The sequence below is a fragment of the Cyanistes caeruleus genome, chromosome 1 (assembly GCF_971803275.1).
Source record: "Cyanistes caeruleus chromosome 1, bCyaCae1.hap1.1, whole genome shotgun sequence".
Lineage (NCBI taxonomy): Eukaryota > Metazoa > Chordata > Aves > Passeriformes > Paridae > Cyanistes > Cyanistes caeruleus.
This window is the reverse complement of record NC_141701.1, coordinates 146,393,683-146,412,627: the sequence shown is the minus strand read 5'-3', so window position 1 is coordinate 146,412,627 and position 18,945 is coordinate 146,393,683. Positions and strand designations below refer to the sequence as shown.

The 18,945-nt window shown below is 41.2% G+C and overlaps 1 protein-coding gene across 26 annotated transcripts in view; it reads right to left on the bottom strand.

The window, feature by feature from the left end:
- KMT2C (lysine methyltransferase 2C) overlaps positions 1–18,945 on the bottom strand; it is a 191,791-nt gene that overhangs the window by 162,365 nt on the left and 10,481 nt on the right. For 7 of the 26 annotated variants that reach the window (XM_023921951.2, XM_086865724.1, XM_086865767.1 and 4 more), the window contains exon 1: positions 11,258–11,822. The exons of 17 other annotated variants lie outside the window; for them this stretch is intronic. The gene's annotated coding sequence lies outside the window, so the exon portion shown is untranslated. Of the gene's footprint in view, positions 1–11,257; positions 11,877–18,945 lie in introns of those variants that run through there. 2 more of the 26 variants (XM_086865785.1, XM_086865737.1) reach the window with 2 other exon arrangements.

Below are 18,945 nucleotides of genomic sequence, written 5' to 3'. Positions count from 1 at the left end.
AAAAAAAAAAAAAAAAAAGTCAGTTGGCATCATTACAGATCCTCAGTTAGCGATCTTCAACTTACTGTTAGTTCTTGTACAAAGTATTCTAAACACTGCAATGAAGTATTCTGGTATGCTAATTTTGGGGAGGAAAACGTGCAACTTAACTTGAATGGCCTTTCTTACACAGAGTTTCTACTCTAGTTCACAAACGGCTCCAAGATGGCCTCAAACACAGTTTTTAGCTACACAGAAATGCTTTGTTGCTCCACAGCAGTTCCTTGCCAGTCGCGCTGATCAACTATTTTGCCAAAACCAGAAAAATAAGTCTTTCAAAATGAGTCTTGATGACTGGAACAAAAAGAACCACTTCTTAAAGGAGGAAAAAAAAAAAACAAAACAAAAGCGGGGGTGGGGGGGAAGGGTAGTTTAACTGCTCCTAAAAACTGTGAAAGCATTCCTCCTGGATCTCTCCTTAGATGTGCTGTTTTCATCCCTCCACCCCAAATTAATTAATTTATTTAGATAATCTGTTGTTCTACAACAAAACCACAATAAACTAAAACTGCCACATAGATGCAAATAATTGTGATACATTGTTCTGCTATACTGACAAGTATCTTCTAATAAGACAGATTTCTTTTTTATATATATACAACTTCTTTGAAATGTGGTGTTGGTTTTTGTAATTGGCTGTTGTTTGCTTTACTTATACACACGAATGTTTGCAAGATGTACTGAAACCAGAAGCCTCCCACAGCACTACACACAGTACACCAAGCCTGCATCTTGCTCCTTCAAGTCTTTCCAGACTTTTCCAAGTCAAGAGGGTCGTTTCCATTCCTGCTCATCTTCTACCTGCAGGCAGCCACCTACAAACCCAGGTGGGGTGGTGCTTTAGCACAAACTAGCACTGACCTCCTCAAACTCATCTCCAGATTCACTCCTCATAGGCAGCAAATCTGGAGTTTGCAACCCTCCCACAGCATCGTCTGGCCCAACTCAAACAAACAAGCAAGACAGAAATAATTTCCTTTATGTTCAATCCCCCCAGTCACTCACTTCTCTAATAATTCAGTTCCTAGTGTTGAACCTTTTCTAAATATGGCCACATAAGCATAAGCAGCGAGCCTCAGTGCCAGCTATGCAATTTCTCTTTCCCACTGGGGACAAGTTTTCCAGCATCTCAGATGTTTTCAGAACAGACGCCTCCCCCACCACTGCCACATATACATTTTATTTTATTTCTTATGAACGCCTCTTACCCAAAGCAGTTACAAGTGCCAAATCATCTGATTTCACAGAGTGTCAAAAGAAAAGCCAGATCTAAGAACTTTTATAGCATTTTCTATCCCTTCTTCCTCTGCAACATGTTGAATTGGAAATAATACTCTTCATTTGCTCAAATTCCAGTGGCTACAAGAAGTCTGCTGTCCCTCTCCAGTCATTTACATTGATCATAGGGCTTAATCAACTACACCATGTTTCTGTAAGTTTAAGCTGTCCATGGATACTGTCAAGGCTATACGTGATCAAAGAGACAAACTAAATTTGTGGATTCATGCAATGAGTCTCTGAGCTTTAAGCATACTGATTTCCATGTTTCACAAAAAATAAACCTAAGAACAGCCCATTTTTTACTGCTTCCAGACGAGCTATGAAGGCATGTGTTAGAAAGCGTAACAAAATCCTTTTTATTTTTTTTTTATTTAGTTGTAAGTTTTTGTTATTCTCTCATTATTTATGTACTACCACAGGTGGTCATGGCAAATTACCAACATAATTTATGCTGGTTCTTTAACTGCTAGTCTAGCTTGCTAATTAAATAGCAGAAAAAAAAAACCCCAAACAAACAAAAAAACCCCCACACCCCAGTCTTCAGCAGTTAAAAAGCAGAGGTACAGGAAAGCAGGAGACACCCCCAGACAACAACAGAAGCTTCACATTTGCCTTTAACAGACGATGGTTAAATGGAAGCAGACACCATTTTCATTTCCTCACATTTAATCAGCAGTGGATGGAAGAGGGCAGAGGAACAAGGAAAGCCTCTTCAGCAGAGGTTTGGACAGGGCTGGGGTTGGGGGGGAACAAGGAGCCTCACAAAAAACAGGAGGCATTTCCAAGCACATGGCACAAACATAATGGAGGGTCCAGCATGGGCTTGCCTCCACTGAACAAACAAAAGGGGATACTTTAATCATATTTTAATGAGGCTTTGCACGTGACCTGGTCCATTAGATGCTGAAATGCTGCTGCAGTTACTCTACAGCCACCTTGGCATTTGGTGGCTAATGCTCCAACTGGCCGCTACAGTACCCCTGAGAAAGGAAAAATAAATAAAGCTGCTGCAGCAGCTTTGGTTGATAACAGCACTAATACACTGGGGGTTTAAAAGATCTGTAGATCCACAGACATCAGCATGATCAAGTGTGAAACCTTAACTCACTAATAACCAGTTCTATCAGGAGACATATTATGCAGAATAATTAAGTCAATTTATGTTATATAAAAAAAAGGTTCATTATCCAAATACAAATATTATTTAACTAATAGAATAAATCAAAACCAAAGCCATGAGGTAGACATTTAACATCAGAAAACAAGATACCATGGCTCCTTATGGCTGCAAAAAGTGAAAAAATTTCTTGCCCTAAGAACCTCAGCAAAACTTGCTAACAGTCCAGAAATCCTGGTTTTGGAGTCAATTTGTCTCCTACTGCCTCCAAAGAGCAGTCCTGTTAAACACATACAATTTTCTTTCAGTTTAAATAAAATTTCCCTGATGTGCCCTAGCACTTTCAACCACATCTCTGGCATACGTGCACATCTTTGGAAAGCATATAATCTGGTTTTCCCACACATACATTTTCATGCATCCTGACAAGCATAACCACAATTCACAATGAAAAGGTGATCACAAAATCAGCATTTACTGTCTCTTCCAACACTTACTACACAGCACTGATGCAGAAGGACCAAAAAAATCCCGAGTGAAACTCTGCTCTCCCAGAACTCTGAACTGTGGAACTCCACACTCAGCACACTGGAAGTTTGTGTGATCGATGAGAGGCTAGACACATACAAAGGAGATTTTATGCTCAACAGATCTTACACAGCAATACTATCCTGGACTCCAGAAATCCCACAATTCTTTCCCAGTCTTCTGCAATTAGTGGTTTGGGGAAGTATCATTACAAAACTACTTTTGTCTTACTTTCCTATTAACCACTGCAGGACACCCACATCTCTGACCTGACCTAGCACAGATGCTGTTGAGAAATAAGTAATTTCTCCAAATTATTTTACAAATAGGCTCTGAATCAAGAAAGCTCATCATACTGTCCAGATTATTGTCACATCTAAAGAATCATCTTTAGCAACACTAAACTTTATTTCCAGCTTTGTATTCAATATCCTGTATTCCAAAAACTGAACCTGTGTCTGTGCAGCTTTTAGTGGTTTATAAAAGCTATATTCCTCCAAAAGACTGGTTCCTGATTTCTGGTGCCCAGAGACTCCCACGTGGACTTCCAGAGTTCTGTTCTGCATGGTGGGAAGCAAGAAAAATGCCCAAGCATCCTATATACCTTCCCATTCAGGATCTTTGTCCATTCTGTACTGAAAAGTAGTCAGGTCATTATCTACCACAGCAAAACAATAACCTTGAGGCAAGCTTCTTGTCATACAATCATGCTTTTTAACAAGGTGCTTTCACAGTCAAAGAACACCTATTTTTCTTGCATTTAAGCAACATGAAGCTCTTCTGGCAGATCAATGGATCCTTGTAATCGCCAAATTTCCTGCACAACATCAGAAATTAAATCCCCTGTGTCCTGTAAATACAATTGCCTGACATTTTGCTGCTATTTTCTAATCTGAAATAATACCCAATGCACAAGCATTTTAACCTTACCTTTATATAGGGAATTTATTAATTTTTTTATTCTTCTTGTCACTTAAAGACTACCAGGAGAGAATCATGCAAGGTTGTTCTGCCCCCCACCTTGGATAAAGTCCTGACTTCGAGCACTCAGGCTCATCTTTTTGATGGAATTTGACAAGCATCTTTAAATGTCAAGACCAAAGAGCCAAGGAAGGAGTTTTATGAAAAACAATTGGTGTTCACTGATTGTGGGCAAGTTCATCCTCATTCCTAAAAGTTGCTTAATTTCACCCTTTTATTTTCCTTAAGGATGTGGTCAATGTTCATGAGGAAACCTAGTAAAAGACAAAGTGCAGAATCCCATGATCTGGATGGTTCTGACTTGGAAGGTGTGTGCTAGGATGGCACGGAGCTCTGTCAGTACATTTCACTTTTGCTGCTCAGGTTGAATTAGGGTATAGGATGATCTGCAGAAAGTTTAGTTCTGATGAGTTTAGCAGGCTTAGGAGGCTGTTGGAAGGTCTGGAGAGGAGATTACAGGAGAGATTATTTCAAGATACGTCTTCTTTCAGTACAAGCTGCAACCACTGAAAAGACTGTGCAAACGGGACTCCCTAAAAAGCAACCACCTCCCTGCAACCTTGCTTTCTTAGAGCCTTAAGAGACATAACCCCACCACCACTGCTTTTCTGCCCTGACTATGCCACCACAGCACATCTTCCAAGTTTCTCAGAAGTAACTTCATGCTCAGAAGATGCTACAAAACAGTCAGAAAAAACTGCCATTATAAACTACTGAAGAGACCACAACCATCACTAGCTTTTCTATTACAAAGAAGCCCTTGCAAGACAGCCTTCCCTAGAAAAAACCTACTACTCTTCACCTACAAATTTATGTCTTACCAAGAAAGCCAAGTAGCTACTCTTTACCTGCCTCCTGGCCTGCAACTTCTGGCACAGGCGATGGTGAGAAGTGTAAAGACAAAATATGGAGTACTATATGCAAAATTATTCAGCCTTACATCACTCTGATAAAATTTAACACGTAGTATCAGTTTTCCAAATGCTGATTGTGTTTGATGAAATCAAGTATCTGACAATAGGCTGGGTCTCAGAGGCATGAAATACACATCTAGCTCAAGAAGAAATAAGCCTAGTTCTCTCTGAGTGACCCCAAAGTGCCCCTTTTTTTCTTTTCACACAACAGAACTGTGATTCTTGCCAGCCTCTGCAAAGCAGTGGGAGTAAAACATGACTAATTGGCCAGTAGAAGAATAATAGAGAAATCAAGAACAAGTTTATGCCATTTATAATTGTTGTGATTTCAGCTTAGCACTGTTTCACAGAATCTAAGTTGACAGAAAACTGTTCTCACATTTTCTTGATATCTGAAGAATGAAAAACTATTCCACAATGCCTGGTTTATTTTTTTATAAAGCATCCTCTTCCCCACGGTTTCTGATCATGCAGAGCAGCAATTGGCCAGCAGTATTCAAAATAGGAGGTACAGAACAGTCTAGGCTATCGAATTCTTACTTCTACTGATGAATGTTTACTCTCATGACTATTTTATTTCAATGGAAAACTTTCTATTGACTTCACTTGTCTTTGAAACAGAATTGTGTACCTTAGAGAATACCCCACCATGCTGATTAATAATTAAATGAATCCATACAGTACTTATTCACTGACAGCTCTTTATTTGGAGGTCCAGAGGCATCAATAATGAAAACTCCTCTGTAGTACTGGCAAAGCTGTCAGCAGCAGATGTTGAAGATTAGGCAGCCATGAGGAAAGAAATAAATATAATATAGGATGGTTTACATATCAACTGTATGTAGGTCTATCAATAGTCAGGGGAACCACCTCTCCCTAACTTTTACATCTCCCAGCATTCACCACAGAAAACAGCAGCCAACTATCTTCATCAACATGGGTGAATGCAGATGTCAGAACTGGCCAGAGCAATCCCTGGCTACACAGCACAGTCCAGAAACTCTGACTTTCCGGTAACAAACTAAACTGGAGTCAACCGATTTCAAAACATCCCCAAGGGAAGCAACAGAACAGCCTGAAATAGCAGCTATTCACCAGTTCAGCTCCAGGACACTACAACCTTCTACGGAAACCATCTCTACACAACCATCTCAGTTACTGAACCACAGGCATTAAGACAGATTCAATATCTACATTTCTGAAAAATGGAATAAAGAAAGTAAATAACTTATTAACTTCTCATAGCTAAACATAGCTAAACATTCTTCATCATTCTAGGTAGATTTTTATTTGAGGACAAATATATCAGAGGAAAAAAAACTGTGTCTAAGTATTTTACATCTTGTTCACTAATGAATATTTAAACAAAATATACAGGGCAGACTCCTCTCCCCAACATTTTGAATTTGAAATTGAAGAATTTGTTCATGCAGGATTGTACCCTGATGCACACAAACCAACTCAGGAATCTTCCAGACTTCCTCACCATCACTCTGCTCTTCCAAAAACTAGACTTCAAGTTGTAATAGCTGTTATTTCTGAAACTGCATAAACCTGTCTTCACATGGTTCCCTAAACTGTTTATTTTTCTTAATTTAAAAATCTTAGCTTCCTTTAACAAGGTGAAAACAAAGATGACAAGGAAACAGAAAAGCCAACTCAATACACGTAACAATAAGCACTACTTACAGGCAAGCTACCTCACCAAGGTGGATTAAGGTGAAAGAGAAAGACTGAAGTCCACACTCCTCAAGCTCCATCTCCCATCTGTTTTGCAGATTATATTCCTGTAACTCTGGGTTCCTCTTTCCTGAGCACTGCAAACCCACCATGCTTCCAAAAGCCCTGTCTCTACCTTGCTTTTGTACCCCTTCCTCTGCGCAATTCGCTTTCTACTAAAATACTGCAAAGCCAAAGTGAAGTGTTTCCAAGGAGAACAGTCTCTCAAAGGTTAACAACAGTATTTACTGCTCAACCCTGACCTCCATTTTATGGCAGTCCTGAACGTACACACTGAATGACTTCTGCCACAACTGTGACTAAACCTTCTGTACACAAGGCAAGGCTGACATGGCAGTGACAACACCTAGCACACCTACTATGTGACCCAGATCAAGGACCTTTGAACACGTTAGAAAATATTCTAGGTTCATTCATTTCCTCATCACTCTCCTTGATCACCATTGGTGTCTTCTCACATGCTAAATACATTCTTAATAGTGCCACAAAACCGTGCTGACAAAATTGCCCCACTCAAGCCTAAGGGCAAGGTGACTAAAATAAAGATCCAACTTTATTTCTTCTCATTGTTCCAGATATACCATCCTTGTATAGTCCCTTCCAGCCTATCCCTTCCCCCTGCCCTATCCTCTTTGTTCCACCAAGTACATCACATCCTTTCATCCTGCTCCTCTTGCTTACAAAAAGCCTTCAAATTGTATTAAACTCAGTACCTTCACAAGTCACTTGATTCAAAGAAGGCAGATTTCTGCAGAACTGTAAGCCTAAATAAGAATTCTGTTTGAGGTTTTCTGAATTCTGGAAAAAATACAGCTCCCTTTCCTCCTGGTCTCAAATCTAAATCTCAAACAGATCCTCCATGAAATGATTATTCCCTAAACTGCCCTCTTCAGTTTGTCCCATTTTTCTCTATGGCACCTGATGTTACATGCTAACAGTGACTGCAAACTGGTTAACCATAAACTGTATAGAAACTATATAAACCAGGCAGTAATAATCTGCTTTCACATGCACTTCTTCCTAAATGGAGTCTTCCAAATCAACCTACCTTTTCTTTTTACAACATGAGGGCACTTGGGGCTCAGAAAGTAAAAAAAAAAAAAAAAAAAAAAAATAGAGAAAGAGAGAGAAAAGGAAGATCCAGAGTAAAAACAACATGGAAGTGTTTGTGGTTGGATGGAATACATTGAGCTTCATCTAAAAGAAATAATTCCTGAATCCTGAGTTATACCAAAGAACTGCAAGTCCTGGCTAAAAAAACAAACACATAAGCAGACTCCTCTTCCATGCCTTTACCTTCTCTCATAAAGTAAGGATACATAAACATTCACCTTTTGATGCTTGGAAATCAGGATGAAAACGTGGGACAAAGAGGCCAACGTGAAATCTTTTATTTTCTAGCTGTATTACGAAAGCACCATCAGCACAAGCCACACTAACAGTGTAACATTTCGTCAGTGAGTACAAACAAGAGGGAGACTTCCCTGAAGAGACAGACAGAAATGAAGAGTGCTATGACTAACTTCCAACAGACCTTATGGAGGAGTCAAATATCCTCCAAATGCGTGATATCATCTAGGCTTGTGCCTGGCATTGGACCTCAACACTGAGATGAAAAAAAAATTCTAACAAGGCCACATGTAATTATGCTCCATTTTTTTAATCAAAGATACTTCCAAAGGACAAAGCTTAACTGTGATGTTTTACCACTCAACTCCATGTGAGATGTCAGGAAAAAAAAAAATCTGTCAAGACCACTAAAAGACACATCTGTTTGCTGAACACATTCCCCATCAGATTACCAAACACAAAGACGTGAACACTGTCAAACAGAAGGCGCTCACCTATTCCCAAAACCACGTGAGTGTTTCTCTGCCACGCCGCTTTCCCTACCGAATTTCCATGACATTTCCTGGTTCACCTCAGCCGTCCCAGGGAGCACCACTGCGGCACAGCAAATGCCATGAATTGCAAGAAGACATCTGATATCTGTGATATCACACGCTGGGATCCTGCCAGAGAACCTCAACATGCCAAAAGGATTTCGCAGAGGAAAGACAGAATTATAAAAGACTAGCTGAAGGCCCACTGTCAAACTGGATTTCTGTACTTCTTTCTTCAAACACCCTACGTCCCAGGGTTTCCAGGAGCTTTATTAATTACTAAAATTGGAACTGCCCAAATAAAACAAAAGAGTGTCTTTCACCTTGTTTAGAGTGTGCTTTTGACACCACTCCAGTCAGTCCCCCATCCTCTTGGGCTGTGTATTTTATACTAAATGGTACACCTCAAGAACATACTCCTCCATACTAAGAGTTTTCTATCCACATTTTCAGAACAGGAAACCAGAAATGCAAAGCCGTAAGATTTGACAGCAGTGATGAGAAAAGAATACTTTAACCATTATTTTTAAATAGCTGAATAAATTAAATACAATAAGTCTGGAAATACACGTAAAGCTGAATGGTCCTTTTAGCCTGAACAAAAGGAGAAACAAATACATGGCTGCTTTTAATTTTTGCTCAGCCATTTACCCTTAAGAGATCATTTTCAGGCAAGTCCAATGAACGGTCACATTAAGAAACTGTACATGATGCAACTACTTTCTACTGGCATATTATGTAAAAGACAATAATACTACCCCCTGTGTCCTCCCCTCCAAAAAAAAAGAACATTTTGCCAAAACTCTCAGGAGTTTCTGCTTAGGAGAGAATAATACAGAAAAAAAAAATAAGAATAAAGAAGAAGGCAAGGAAAAAAAATGTAAGTTAAATGCAGAGTCAGACAAAATAATTATACAAAATTAAATATTATACCTACAAAAAAAAGGAGTATTTTGACCTAAAAGCACCTATATTTAATGCTGGCAGAATATTAGGTATTAGTTTGCACAAAACGGACAAAACAAAAGAAGAGTAATAAAACAGTTTTGTAAATCAGACAAGGAACTAAAAACTATAGATACTCGAACTCCAAGTATATGCTCAACAGAAAAGCCATTTACAGTGAAGTAGTAAAGGATGTAGAACCAAACCCTTTAAAAACAAATGTACAGTAGTCATCAGTGAAGTTACTGAGTGGCACTTAGACGCAGCTGATCACACAGCACTGGGGAAAAAAAGTCTTATCTTGTCTCCAGCTTCTATCTTACAAGTAAATGGTTAAAATATTTACACTCAGCAGTCTGGGAGCTGCAGTTATTTTCTGTAGCAAGTGTATTTTTTTGTGCAGGGGCATCAAACAGCACACAGGACCATCATCACCATGATGTACACGCAGCACAAAGACCCCTGCACGTAACCTCCAGCTCAGGAGCTGTGTATACTTCAATACCCAGCATTGTACAGAGTCACTGAGAACCTTTAAATGTCTGCCCAGTTGTTTCAGTTTTGCTATAGGAGTACGAACCCACTACTGCTTTTTTTCTTTCCATGAAAAAGCCTCTAACTGTTTTCATACTGATCTTCAGTTCTTTCAACAACTCTACGCCGAATAACGCTATTCTAAGAAAGAAAATTAAGTTAAACAAAAATCTAAACTAACTAAGGAACATTCTTCAATTATGTAATAATCCAGTTAGAGTGTTAACTAATGATTCACTGGTGAGGTGAAGTGCTTAGTATCCAGAATTAGGCACAAGACTGAAGGAGTTTTTCAGGAAAATACAAAACATTACACCAATTAACTGGTTCATATTTTGAAAGCATAAGTTGCTATGTTGAGTGGGTTTCTTTAATCAACCTGCTACCAAAGTAAGGCCACCGGAAAAAGGGGTAGCCAGCCTGTCATACTGCCCAAATAAAAAAAGAAATAGACTTTTCTTTATACTTGTACCAAGTTTGTTAAAGCCAGCCAGTTACGTAACACTTACTTTGACTTATGACCTATTTGCACACTGCTCATACAAAAATCATCATATATGATGCTCTGGCCATCCATTATGCACTAGAAATATAGTTTATTTTTTGCAGTGTTTTTATTTTTTTCCCTTAGTTTAGAACTACAGTTTAAAACAGTGGATCACCTAAAATTAACACTATACAGGTATGGTCTGAAAACATGCAAAATTAAAATGGCACGCTCTTCAAAAACAGCGTGCACAGAATACTTCAAAATATTAAAGAAAAATTAACCCTAGCTCCATTTTCCATCTCTCCAGTATTTACATCAGGAAGTGACCAAAAAAAAAAAAAAAAAGAAAAGAAAAAAAAAGGAAAAGGAAAAGGAAAAAAAAATAGTTGTGCTATAGCTAACCATATAAAGTCGTATTTTTTAAAGAATATCTGCGGGCACACGTGTGTAGGTGTACCCAGGGCAGCGCTGACCGGATGCCCGGCTGCGCCCGGGTCAGAGCGAGCGGGGCTTTTGTGGTTCTTTCTCCCACCCACCACCCTCCTTTCCCTTATTTTTATTTTGTAAACGGCCTCGGATTATCCAGCGAGCGTGTAACTTGAACCTCTACACCCACGTCTGGACGCGGGTCCGGGTTTTTTTTTGACCAAACGGCGTCGAATTCGCCGTGCCGAGTGTCAGCGGCGCCCAGTCCCCACGCCAAGTTTGCCGCCCGGTCCCGGCGGGTCCCCCGTCCCCGGGGAGCCCCTTCCCGCTGTCACCGCCTGCCCTCGATACAAAGAAGTTCAGCGCCAGCCGTACTCACCCCCGGCGAACTGGCTCTGCGCGACATCGCCCAGCGCCGCGGAACCGCTCGCAAATCCCCTCTGGAAAATGGAGGGGCTGGCACCGGTGCGATCCGGAGGGAAGAGAAGTTATTTACATGCCAGGGCCCGAGCCCAGCACGGAGCGGAGACGCCGATGCTCAGCACTGCCCGCGGTCTGCCATGTTCGTGCCGCTCGCTCGGCGCTCCCCCGGCCGCTGCCCCGGGGCCTCGGGCGGCTCTACAGGGCCCCCCCCATGGCGGCGCCGCCGGGGAGCGATGCGCCACAGCCCCGATCGCCGCGGAACTTCGGCTCCGGGATCCTCCCCGAACCAGGCTGGGGCCGCCGGCGGAGGAGGGCGGAGGGGGAGGGGAGCGGGGGGAAGGGGAGGGGAAAGGAAAAAAAAAAAAAAAAAAAAAAGAAAAAAAAAGAAAAAAAAAAAAGAGGAGGAGGGGGAAAAAAAAAAAAAAAAAAAGAGCCGAGGGAGAGAAAGTAGATCCGACGCAGCCGGGCGCCGCCAATGTGCGGACCGGAGCGCTGCGGCAGGAGCGGGGCCGCCCGCGCTCGGGAGGCGGAGCGGCGGCGGCCGGAGGCGCAGCGCCCCCGCCGGAGGCTCCCCCGGGCCGGCCCCCGCAGGGGCCCGCGGGCCCGCACGGCCGAGCCCGGGGCCGAAGCCGGGAACCGAGCATGGAGCGCCCGGCCGCTCCCCGCGCCGGCCCCGTCCGGGAGCACCCTCCGAGCGCGGCGGGCGGCAGCGCTCCCGCTCCCTTCCCCCCACGCCCGCACTTTGCCATTTAACAAAGCGGCGCAACCAAAAGTTACGTTTCCATAGACGCCAGCCGCTTTCCTGGCGGCCCCTCCTCGGCTGCTGGGGCTGCTCTGGGAAAAGCAGGGTTTCACCCGTCAAAGATTAACGCGGGACTCGGGGGATCGTCTTTCTCCCCCCTCCGCTTTTTCCACAGAATGACAGAAGCGTTTGGGTTGGAGATCAGCTACTTCAAGCCCCGGGCAAGGCAGGGTCACCTGGAGCAGGTGACACAGGAACACGTCCAGGTGGGTTTGGAATGTCTCCAGCGAAAGGAGACTCCATGACTTCCCTGGGCAGCCTCTTCCAGTGCTGTGCCACTCTCAACGTAAAGAAGTTCTTCCTTAGTTAGTGTTTTATGTTTTAGTTTTATTTTCCTCTCCCCTTCCCACACCCCCCCCAACATTTTCCCGGCTGCTCTACACTTCTCCAAAACAATCTGGAATGGACAAGCTAAGAAAGCAAAGCTTGACAAATGTCCATCTACAAATGGCTCTTTCCTAATCCTCCAAATGCTCCCTGCCAATTTTATTCTCCTGCAGAGAGAAAAACAAATCAAGGAAACATTACGCAAGTGTCACTTCACTTGCATTGATAGATACTTGCAAACCAATGGGTCCTGCCAATTTGAGCAGTAATGCAACTACCTTTGTTCAACTTCCCTTCACGCAAAAACCCCAAAGCAGCTGTTGTGTAATGCTTTGCTTCTGTCAATCTCAAGTTTTTTTAAAATTTGTTTAGGTATCAGACATCTGCAAGACACAGGTTGACACGTTGACAACAATAATCTGACTTGTCCGCCAAACAAAGTAAGACCATGCATCACCTCTATTTTCTCACTCATCTTAATATTTTCTCTTATCAAATTCTCTTCTGTCACACCGAGCTGCAGCTGGACATAGTTAATCTTGCACACCATCTGTTGTGGACAAGCAAGTAATTTCAATATTGTCTTATGAATACTGGTTAGAGAAAGTACCAATAAATGCACCTAGGAACTCAGAGACACCGTTTCGCCTCTAAGACTGAACTAAACAAATCCCCGCACTGATTCACAGAGCAGGATCTACCCAGGTAGATGGAGTGGACCAGTGCTGCCTCTCCTTCAATTTTCAACGTGTTATAGGTGCCCAGCCTACAGGAAAGTTTTTATCAAGCCCATTCTGCAGAGATAAAGACAAAATTTTAAAAAGAAAGCACTCACATGAAAAAATCTCCAGGTGTTTACTCTGAAACAAGTAACTATTGTATAAGAGCCATTGTGCCATGTTAGTACAGGTACGGACACATAAATGTATTTGGCTACAAGGTGCTATCACGCTCTGGCTTATCAGCACATCTCTGTAACCACACGTATTAGCACACTCAATCTGCTGCAATGAGAAGGTTAAATATGTTACTCCAAACCTTAGCTGAGACGGTGAATGTCATGGGTTTGTTCTGCATTAAGGGTTGGTTGCCTTGGTCCAACTAACAAGGGGTGAACTGCAAAGCCCCTACTCAGACATTAATCACTTTGCCTATTCCCGTTCACACTCAAAATCCTTCAGGTTCAGCCAGGACAAGCCCCTGTTGGACATCCATCTCTGCTGAGTTAAAACATTTTTCTAACCAATTATTCTGAGATCAAATAAAGTCAGCTCCCCTTCAACCAAAGAAGCTACCAAGCAGCAGACAGAAGCTGTGTGTTCCCCAAAGCATATTAAACAAAAGGAGTGTTTAGAGTCAGTAGGTTAAGCAAGGCTGGAGCACCAAGTTTCCTGTGTGCCATCTATGCTGTAACTGCCTGTTTTGATGAGCTTCCACTACAGCCCTGGTGTGGTACCATTCCAGGTGATACCCCTGCAGCATGACTGACCTGCCATCAATTCAAAGGGTTGTCTTTCTTGCGCTGCTCTACCTTAAACCTGCAGATATTTTCACGTGTTACACTGTTAAAAACTTTAGGTTTTCACCTAGAAGGTAATGGGTCCCCTGACAAGTTTAAGTCTTCTAGCACAAACAAGTTGTAATTTAATAATAGCTGGTTAAAATAATAATAATAATAAATTACTCTCAGTATTTTTCCCTGCTGTTCATGGGACCCAAGATAACAGGTATGAAGCCATATTAGACAGCCTTGTTCTTCCCCTTCTTTGGGGATGGATTTTCTCTCACATCAAAGGGTGAAATTTAGTTATTTTACTGTAAGAGGACATTAATTGCCATAAAAATCTTAGTAAGGAAAAAGTGTGATTTTACTACAGCACAGTCAGATGTGGTCCAACACCAGTCATGTTGACTGATTACTACTTCTCCACACAAACTGCCCATAAATTGCTATCAGTAGGATTATATGTTCAGCAGCAGTTCCAATGGAAGCTGATCCCACCCCACACCTCTTCTTCCCAGCCTTGGAATTGTTCCCATTCAGATGAATGTTGGATTGTGGACCAGACACATGGACCAAACCTGCTACAGGGCAACCCAGCAAGAAGCAGCAGGGATGGACACTGAGAAAAGGCAAAGCAATTGTGTCTGCAGCAGTTCCCTGCCCTGATTCACACATCTCCACAAACGTGTGTCACCATAATGGCAAGGCAGGAAGTGTTTATGCCAATGCTTCTGCCAAGAAAACGTACATGGGAAAAATGGGACCAGTCATCTCTTCTCAGACTTTTTTTTTTTTTTTTTAATAAGCAACAGAAGTCGTAGATTTAATGATTAAGATAAAAACTTATGTCTATACATATGGTAGACTGTTTTCTTCCAAGCTCAAACTGATAAACTCAAGGATGCCACTCTTGAGTTAATAAAGACACATTGAGTGAAGCACACCCTATCTGTTTGTGATAGGCCCTATTTACATTCCTAACTTTGAGAGAATGTTTCTTCACAGCAACCAAGAGAAATTCAGAAACAGACAAGTCACCAATTCCAACATACTCTATCAAAATTTCAGATGAAGCACATACAAATAAGAGTCATGGGCTCCTCAACAGAAGTATTTCTTGGTTCCTCTAACTGGGTCATACATCTGATCCGTTACTTCATGATTTTAAAATGTAAAGACAGATATATTAGGAAGCTCAAAAATGTGTTTCTCTTTCTTAAACATTTTCTTTAACTCCTGCCGACCTGCTATTTCCAAAATATTCAATGGCTTTCTAAAAATATTATAGTTGTAACAACTTGAGATTAAGCACTAAATACAGAGCTACCAAAAGACAACAGCAGAAAAGGAAATGCAGTATTTCTCCTTAGCCTGGCAATTCTACTGAAATGTAAAGGCATTTTACCTTCTAGCATCCCTTTATGCTTCCATGCTACATAGCAACTCAAACCACCCTCTTCTGTGAATAATTTCTCTGTAAATTCCAATTTTCATGCCAAAGGATTAAACAGAAGACAACTGACTCCTTTTTTCTACTGCATCTGAAGGGGTTTGGAAGTTCTTAGTTTCTAACCTGTACCACAACATTCTCTAGAGATAGACTCCATTTCTAAAAGTAAAAAATGAAATTAAAAAAGGTTCCAAACAGTCTATTTCCTCTCCCCTTCTCTCTCTTCTTGTGAGCATGAGCCAGATCATATCTAGACCCAAAGACAGGTTGGCAGCATGTCACACAGCCAAGAAACACGTTTTGTGTATTAACTGCATACCCACATTAACATAGTGTGATAAATTTGATTTAAAACCATTACATCTAAGATGTCGCATATAGCAAGCTTGCTTTTAGAAACAGAACTTGCACAGCAATGTAAGTCAGATAATTGAAACAGCTTTCTATGAAGAAAGCATCACATTTGGTCTCTTCTCATGGTTTTGACTGGCAAGGTTTGACAAATATAACTTCCAACCCCTCTACCATGAGCAGGGACACCTTCCATAGACCAGATTACTCCAAGCCCCGTCCAGCCTGGCCAGAAACACTTCCAGGGATGGGGTAGCCACAGCTTGTCTGGTCAAACTGTTCCAGTGGCTCACCACCCTCACAGCAAAGTGTTCCTAAAAATCTAATCTAAACCTGCCCCCTGACAGTTGGAAGCCATTCCCCCTTGTCCTGTCACTAGACTTCCTGATGAAAATTTTCTTTATGACAAAAAAAAATTAAAGAGATGAGCAAATCAATACAGAGAGGACTAAAACCCAGCATAGATGAAAAGACCACAAGTTCAAAAGAAGATGCAAGATGAGAAGAGGCAGAAAAACAGAAATACCTAAACACTCCCAGGCCATCAGAAAATGACTCATTGCTAGTGACATGCACTGTTAGCTCCTAGCACAGGCAGCACAAAACTGTTTTCAACAGTGCATGATGGAAATCCAATGAGACTATAAATTCTGACGTATCTGCTTTAACATAATCAAAATAGCCCTATACTTTTCTAGTAGATAAACTTTTAAATGTACTTTTTAAAAAGAAAATCTGGAATGCCAGGTGACACCATTTCTGAAAAAAACAATCCCAATGTAGTAAAAAAGTAATAATTTATTTAGTATATGTGGAATTACACAGATTGATAAAGCAAGTATCTAGTGACAAAGGAAAAAAAAACACAGACAATGAAACAAAGAGATTGAGTAAACTATTTTCTTTCCATAAACAGTACAGGAAAACACCATCTAGAAAACAAGTTATTACACATCATTCACTGTGTAAAAGCAATGGGTACAACATAAATAACAGACCTCACCTTGAGAAGGGATGCACATGGAGTAGGATCACTCACTCACTCAGGTTGACAAAGACCTCAAAGGTCAGCCAGTCCAACCTCCTGCTCAAAGCAGGTCACAGTCAGTTCCCAAAATGGTTTAAAAGTATTTTGAAGTTCAATTTGTTGTTTACATAGCTGTGTAATTACACACAGTGCTGAAATCCAATGGGGGGACCCTACTTGAAATAACTTATGTCAAGTACAGACAACAGCAATCAGGGCATAAAGGTGATATTCAGACAAACTAAATCCCACCTAAACACCTTTGTTTAGTATTTCTTATTAGATTGCCCCTGTTCAGACCCCAGTCTATCTGAATTCCATTTCAGAGATAACTATTTCATTCTTCTGACTAAGCATAAAGACCTTAGCAAAAATTTAAAGACACTTCCTCCTTTCATTAGTAAGCTCCTTTAGAATAGTAAAATAAATCTAATTATTCCTTTCAAGTTTTGAAAGAAAACAACTCAGACAGAAACTAGACCATCACAATGCTACTAAAAAAGAAACCTAGATGGCATGACCACAGGAGCTAGAACTCAGCCTCTGCCCTGTCCCCAAGGCCCATTACTAATAGCTATTATGGAATATGCTCCCACACCACATGCCATGGTCACATCCATGCACATGTAAATTCTCCAAGTTCAGTTCAGGCTACAAACTAGGGGACAAAAAGAAAAAAAAAAAAAAAAGAGGAAAACCCCAGAAATATTCAACAACTTGAGTGAACATTTATAGTCTTTAGATAAAAGCCAGCTAACAAATGTCTATCACAATATTTTTCCAAATTCTAGCCACGAGGAAAGCAGTGCATCTGAGAAGATACGGAATAGCTGAGAGCCCAAGCTTCAACTCAACAAGTTTAAACATGTCCAAGACAATTATGACTTCACTTTTTCTAAGTGTGAGCACGTTAACTATAGAATAGACAAGAAACTTTCATTGGTCTAAAAAAGCCTTTAAAATAACATAGTAAAGCTAACAATGTAAAAACAGATTTTTTTTCATCTATCAAGACTAAAGCAAGTAAAATGAAAAGAGATGCATGAATTAAAAAAAAAAAGTAAACCAAAAATATTCTTAAACAAACATTTATTTACATTATCAGTAATTTAAAACCCCCACTGACAGCATCTGATTAACAGGCCTTGAGATCAGGATTTTCTGCTTGTCCATAAAGTAGGTTCACAACCAACAGTACTTCCTCTGTTCTACTCTACCAATGTATCCTTGTCTGAGAAGACCACAGAGAGCGCATGAAATGTGAGTTTACCGAGTTTTCATATTTATTCTTTACCAACCAATACATTTGAAATCAATGTATTTCCAAGCTGCTCACAGCACACCACAAGACAATGAATACACTCCCATTCCATTAAAGAAAGAGACAACAGCACAGTCAGACATGAGCCAGTCCTTAGTGCTACATGTAAGAGCTCAGAGATTATTTATTTAAATAATTTTGCTTACAGATCATTTATTTCTTGAGTTACCCTCCCATTTCTGGGCCCAGTTCCCTCCTAAAGGGTTTCTCGACAACACAGGCAGAAATATAAATTAGAATTCCTGCCAAATGTGTTTTGCATTTTCCTTTGTATAAATCTCTACCAGGATGCCTGATGCAAGGTTAATTACTCAAAACATGAACCAGGAAACATTGTGTGTGAGAAGCCTGAAGTAGCACTGAAAGCCAGCATTTCCCAGAGCCTCATGGCTTGCACATCCCATCTCCTCTGCTCCCTCCAGAGCAATTCTGCTGTGAGCTGTTCCTCCTAAACTTACATCCCTATGGGTTAGAGAACATTAACTGTGCCACGCTGTTTGCCCAGGAGGCTGGAAGTGAAACTGATGAGAATTCTATCAGTTTGATTGAATTCCTCCTTAAAAGAACACAAACAATGAAACAAATCCAGTTATGGTTACACCAGTACATTAAACGTAGTTGGTGATGTTGGCCTTGAGGCTGACAAGCGCCAGACAGCTTCCATCCACGCTATCTAATTCCCAAACTCCCACACAAAGCAGCCACACACAAACTATGCTGGGAACAGCATGTGGACCACACGGAACCTTGGGCCAGCCTTGAGAATGGCTTGGCAGTGGTCAGAACTGGATGAGAAACCATGTGACAGTGGGGACAACGCCGGGGACAGCAGTGTCCAGCAACTCCAAACATTCCCTGCTGG